At 35.9% G+C, this 6,827-nt stretch overlaps 1 non-coding gene across 1 annotated transcript; it reads left to right on the forward strand.

Annotated features, from left to right (window-relative positions):
• Positions 1-6,407: 6,407 nt before the first annotated feature.
• On the forward strand, positions 6,408-6,511 carry LOC138157321 (U6 spliceosomal RNA). Its single transcript, XR_011167359.1, has one exon. It is a non-coding gene; the product is annotated as a U6 spliceosomal RNA (small nuclear RNA).
• The last annotated feature ends 316 nt before the right edge of the window (positions 6,512-6,827 follow it).

Consider the following 6,827-nt stretch of genomic DNA (forward strand, 5'->3'; position numbering starts at 1 on the left):
ACTGATGGCTGTGAGCAGTAGAACAGAGGGGCAATATTCTTGAGAGAAATCCCAAGCTGTCAGATTAAATGAATTAGAGAATATTGTGGTCTGGTCATTAAGTGGCATTTCAGAGACATCCTTTATCTTCAATATATGTATCATGGTATCTGTCTATCTATCTTTCTACCTATTGTCTGTCTATCTATGATTTGTCTCTATTTTTCTAACCATCTATCTAATATCTCTCTCTTTCTACCTATATATCTATATTCTATCTATCAGTCTATGTCATACATTTTCAATAGATACTGGCCTGCTTGCTGGCCAGCCCACTTGACCCTTATACAACATTACATTCCCTTTCCTCTGTACCTTTGAATGCTCAGAATCCTCTTTCTTCTTATTCTTCCTCTTAGAATTCCTAAATCTCATTAAGTTTCAGTTCAAGTCCCATCTACTTCGAGATCTTTCCTAATTCTGTCAGTTGCTAGTATGCCCTCACTCCAAATCACCATATATGTGTGTGTGTGGTGTGTATATGTATATACTGTTTTTACTTATCTGTGAACATAGTGTAGCCTCTCCCACAGTAGAATATAAACTTCTTGAGGGCAGGGATGATTTCGTTTTTGTATCCCTGGCACTAATCACAATGCCTTACACTTGGTAAGTGTTTAATAAATGCTTGTTGATTGACTAATATAAGGATAAGGAAAGGGAATATATTCAAGACATTGCAAAAGGTGAAATTGACAGGCCTTGACAACAGATCAGTTTTTGGGGGGGGGAAGGAACGGGGTTGGACATAGTGAAGAAGCAACTCTGGGATACTGGGAGGATGGTGATGCCCTCTGTGGCAATGGACAAGGTAGGAGGTAGTGAAGGTTTAGGGGAAATGTAACGAGTACCACTTTAAACATGCTGAATTTAAGATGTCTACGGGACGTCCAGTTTGAAATGTCTGAAAAGTAGTTAGAGTTGTGAAATTTGAGGTCAACAAAGAGTACAGGCAAGATCGGTAGATTTGAGAACTGTCAGCAGAGAGATAATAATTAAACCTGGGGGATCTCATGAGGTCACCAAGTGAAATAGTATAGAGGAAAAGACAAGACGGACAAAAATGTTCCAGGTGCTAAAACCAGAGAGTGAGAAATCAGAGAAAAAAGAAACTGAAGACCAACATCTCTAATTAATACAATTGCAAAATATTGAATAAATATAAGTAAAAGGTCTATAGAAACATGTTAAAGGATCACACAATATGACCAAGGAGAATTTATATCAGAAATGCAGAGTTGGTTCAATATTAGAAAAACCGCAAACATAAAAGACCATCTTAACAACAAACACAGTAAAAATAATATCACTGTATCAAAAGATACATAAAAAGTTCTTGATAAAATACAAAACTTTTTATTTTAAAAATTCTAGAATACATAGGAATAAAGGGATATTTTCTTAATGTTATAAACAGTATTTATATAAAATTAAGAGCTAGAATCATCCTTAATGGAGAATAAATAGAGGCCTTTCTAAAAACAATAAAAATAGCTAAAACTTAGATAGCACTTAATATGTACCAGGCATTGTGCATATTCTTTACAATTCTTTACAATTACTGTCTCATTTTATCCTCACTTTGTAAAAAGTATGCTGTAACAAAGTAAAACAACTAACTTTGTTAATGAATAATTTAGTTTAAATTAAAAAAAATATTTTATTCTTTTTTTTGGAGGGGGGGAGGCAAGGCACTTAGGATTAAGTGACTTGCCCAAGGTCACACAGCTAACAAGTATCAAGTGTCTGAGGCCAAATTTGACCTCAGGTCCTCCTGACTTCAGGGCTGGTGCTCCATTCACTGAGCCACCTAGCTACCCCTAATTTAATTTAAATTTATGGTGACCACATCTAAAAGTTCCTACTCTGGGGTAGGGAACCTGTGATCCTGAGGCCACAGGTAGCCTCTAGGCTGAAGGCTCCCCATCTTAGGTGCAGCATTCCACATCCGTAGCATCCTTTCCAACATCTCGATTTTTTTAATGAATAGAAATCTATTGTCTCTCCTCATCTCTCATCTAATTGGGGGAAAATGAGAAAAATAAATTATTGGTAACAAATATATGTAGTCAAGCAAAGCAGATTTTTGCATTGTCTGTGCACAATGTGTGTAGATAGGTAGGTAGATAGGTAGATAGATAGATAAGCAGATTATGTATATATCCCATTCTGGACCCTAAATCTTTCTCCTCTCTTTATCTTTCTCCTCTCTTTCAGGAGGTTGATAGTATGTTACATTGTTCATCATTCCAATTATAGATGGTCATTATATTGATCATAGTTCTTATAATTTTCAAAGTCATTTGTCTTTACAACAGTGTTATCATCATCCACCTTTGCTGTTCATCTACTTCAGTGTCCACCTGGCACTCAACTCTCACCTGTGGCCACCTCTGGGTAAAACCATCTTGACAGATGGGCTAAACCAGGTTGAGGGTGACCTATAGGCCTCAAACCTGTCTGTCAGTTAAGGGGGTTCTCTCCCAAGCATGTGAAGACTCCCCCTTGCAGAATGGGCAGACAAGAGTAATTTGTTCCAATGGCCATGGAGGCAGCTGAGCAGGTGCTGTGGAGAGCTAAGAGGTTGGTCAGATATTGAAGCCATCAAGGTCATGCATTGCATCCCAGGTCATCACAAGTCATCTTGATTTCAGTGATGCTGGAAGAAAGAGTGAGGCTGACCACTTTGTACAACTCTGCCTCACTTCAATTCACACATAATTCACCCCGTGATGTCATTGGTCCTCTTCAAAAACAAAGGATGAACAACAATAACATCATTGTTACTGTATAAAAAGTTCTCTTGGTTCAGCTCGATTCATTCTTTTTACATTTATAAAAGCCTTCAAAATTGTTTGTTTTTGTATTGATGTTATAGTACAATTATTCTCCTGGTTCTGCTTACTTCACTCTGAATCAATTCATGTTTTTCTGGTTTTTCAGAAAATAATCTCTCTCCTCATTTCTTACAGCACAATAATATCCCATCAGATTTACATACCGCAGTTTATTCAAGCATTTCTCAATTGAAAGCTTAGCATTGCCAGATCTCAAACTATACTTATTACAAAGCAGAAATTCTCAGAACAATTTGGAACTGGTTAGAAAAAAATAGACACACTCATCAGTGGAACAGATTAGCAACAACATACAAATGCTAATATATCTAGTGCCCTAGCAGGTAATAACAGAGCTACTGGGAAAGGATTGCTATTTGACAAAATTTGGTAGGAAAATGTAACCAAAATGAATAGAAATAACCAGTCATTTCAGCGCACAGTAGCATGGTATAAAATAAACTCAAAATGTAATCAGCTTTTCTATAAATTACCAACAAAACTCAGAAAAAGCTATTAGCTTGGGAGTTCTACTCGAACATCTTCCGAAATACATAAAATATTTGAGAAATCATATGCCAAAACATGCAAATGAACTATATGAATACAGCAACTAAATACTTTTCACAGAAATAAAGAAAGAGAAGTAATTAGAGTGGAATTAATTGCTCATGTTTAGGCTATGTTAATGCAACAAAAATGATGATGCTACCTAAATTAATATATTATTCAGTGCCATACCAGTCAAACCACTAAACTGTTACTTTATAAAACTACAAAATTATAACAAAATTCATCTGGAGGAATAAAATATCAAGAATCTTCAGAGAAATAATGAAAAAAGTTGGGAGGAAGAAGGCCTAACAGTACCAGATCTCAAATTATTCTAATAATGTTGTTGCTATTGTTCAGTCATTTCAGTCATGTTTGACTCTTGGAGAACCCATTTGGGGTTTTCTTGGCAAAGACACTTGAATGGTGTGCCATTTACTTCTCCATAATTAAGAGTTACATGGTGCTCACAATGTTCCAGGCACTGTGTTAAGTGTTTTACTATTATCTCATTTGGTCCTCACCACAACCCTAGAAGGTAGGTGCTATTATTATCCTCATTTTGCAGATGATGAACCTGAGACAAACAGGTTAAATGACTTGCCCAGGGTCATGCAACTAGTTGGTATCTGAGGCCAGATTTGAACTCAGAGCTTCTGACTCCAGACCTGGCATTCTATCCACTGTGCTACCTAGCCAATTTGTAGCTAATTCTACAAATCAGTCATCACCAAAACTATTTGGTACTGCTCAAAAAAAATGAAAAAGTTGATCAGTGGAACAGATCAAGCACACAAGATCCAAAAGCAAATGTATAATAATATAATGTTTGATAAAGACAAGCTACTGGGGTAAGGTATCACTGGGGTAAGGGAAAACTCTTGGAGAAACTGGACAGCAGTCATAGAATTAGACTTAAATTAGCATCTTATATTGTATAACACAATAAATTCCAAATAAAAACGTGACTTAAATATAGAAGGTCATATCATAAGCAAGTTAATGGGGATTTGGAGATACCTTTCATAACTGAAAACACAGAAGAGTTCTTATCAAACAAGGGTTAGAGAGGATGATAGGAGATAAAATGGGCCATTATGATTACACAAAATTCAAAAAAAGAGTTTTGCACAAACAAAAACAATACACTTAGTATGAGAAGCAAACAGTTAACTGGGGGAGTGGCAGAGTTTTGCTGCAAATTTCCTGATGAATTCTAATATACAAGATATACAGGGAATTGACACAAATATATAAGAATAAAAATTATTTCCCAATAGATAAACAGTTAAAGGATAAGTAGTTCTTAAGAAAATAAAGCTGAATTATTAACAGTTATCTGAAAGCATAATTCAAATAATTAATAAGAGACACTAATTTTCAAAATTCTGTGTGTCCCCCTCAAATCCATCAGATTAGCATGGATGACAAGGAAATTTTATAGTTTTAAGGAAAACTATAATAGTTGGAGGGGCTGTTGGAGAAGAGACTCACTTGTAATAGCCTGTGGCACTGTGAATGGGTCCAACCATTCTGGAAAGCAACTTGGAGCCATTCCCCTCAAAAGTCACTCAACTATGTATACCCTTGGACCTGTGACCTATACCCCAAAGAGTTGTGATAAAAAAGGGCCTATATATACAAAAAATTCAACATATAGGTAGCTCAGTAGATAAAGAACTGGATCTGGAGACTGGAAGACCTGTGTTAAAATGCAACCCTAGACATTTACTAGCTGTGTGACCCTGGGCAAGTCACTTGACAGCTTTTTCCCTCAATTTCCTCATCTACAAAATGGGCACCTTTGTAAAATAAAGTGCTATATAAATATTATTATCATGGCAATACTTTTTGTTGCAGCAAAGAACTAGAACCAAAGTAGTTGTCCATCAGTTAAGGAAAAATGTTATGGCATGTGAATTCCTTCTGTTTTCTCTGCCAAGGAGAACAATCTTTGGATTGAAAATGGCAGAATAAAATGAGTAATAGGGACTTAAAACCCAAGATAAGTAGAGAGACAGCAAGAAATTGCTTAACTACCATTAATTATTTCAAAGTCACCATGCCTACAAAGCAAGATCCAAGGAAGCAAAAAGAATGACTAGAATTGTAACCCACTATCAGTGACCTTTGAATGCTCTTAGAGAATAAGAGTAGAGTTGTAGGACCAGTGAAGGACAGAAAGAGATAGAAAGAGACAAAGAGACATAGAGAGACAGACAGACAGCAAGACAGACAGAGAAAGAGACAGAGGAGAATGTAACCTTCAAGCTATTACAGATTAATAATCTTGAGTTTGATTCCTGGGCAAATTCTAGCATATTATTATAGAAATGGTTAGAGAACCTCTGGAAAATGAAGTAATGGTCACAAAGAGCCAGAACAAATCATGCCAGACTAACTTCATTTCCTTTTTCGACAAAGCTATTAGCCTAGCATATCAGGGAAATGATATGGATATAAATTATCTAAATTTCAGCAACACATTTGACAACATTTCCCATGTTACTCTTCTGGACAAGATGGAGAAATGTACACTGGATAACACTACATCTAGGTGGATTTGGAACTGGTTAAATGGGTGAGCCTAAAGATTAGCCATTAATATAGCTACATCAGTTGTGTAAGGAATTCTATAGTGGAGTAACCCAGGGATTTTCTTTGATCTTGCACTGTTTATTTTTTTAATCAATACTTTGGACAAAGGTATTAAAATTTCAGAATGCACAAAGATGGGAGGGAAAGCATCCACACTGGATGACAAGATTGCTGTAGGCTAACACCTTGGGTGAAATATAATAGTATGAACTTTAATAGGAATAAATGTAAAGTCTTCCACCTGGATTCAAAAAGATCAATGTCTCAAGTACAGGAATGAGGAATCCTGGATCTATTTAGCAATTCACCTGAAAAAATCTGGGTATTTTAGTGAACTGCAAGCTCAATGTGTCAACAATGTGACATGGAAGCCACAAAAGCATGCTCACTTTGGAAGCATATATAGCAAAATTGGAATTATACAGAGATTAGCATGGCACCTGGGCATGGGTGACATGAAAATTTGTGAAACATTCCATATTTTTTAATGTGACAAAGAAAGAATTGGAAATTGAGGGAATGTCCATCAATTGAGGAATGACTAACATGTTGTGGTATGGAATGGTATGGAATAATGGAATTCCATTGCACTAATAAGAAATCACAAGCAGGTTGATTTCAAAAAAACTTGGAAACACTCATATGAACTGATGCAACATGAATTGAGCAGTACCAGGAAAACATTGTTAATAGTAACAAGAATATTGTACAATGATCAACTGTGAATGACATCTATTCTCAGCAATATAATGATCCAAGACAATTCAAAAGAACTCATGATGAAAAATGCTATCCACCTCC

Source organism: Petaurus breviceps, unplaced genomic scaffold (genome assembly GCF_028583685.1).
Source record: "Petaurus breviceps papuanus isolate PSGF00001 unplaced genomic scaffold, PetGlider_PUasm1.0 171, whole genome shotgun sequence".
Taxonomy (NCBI): domain Eukaryota; kingdom Metazoa; phylum Chordata; class Mammalia; order Diprotodontia; family Petauridae; genus Petaurus; species Petaurus breviceps.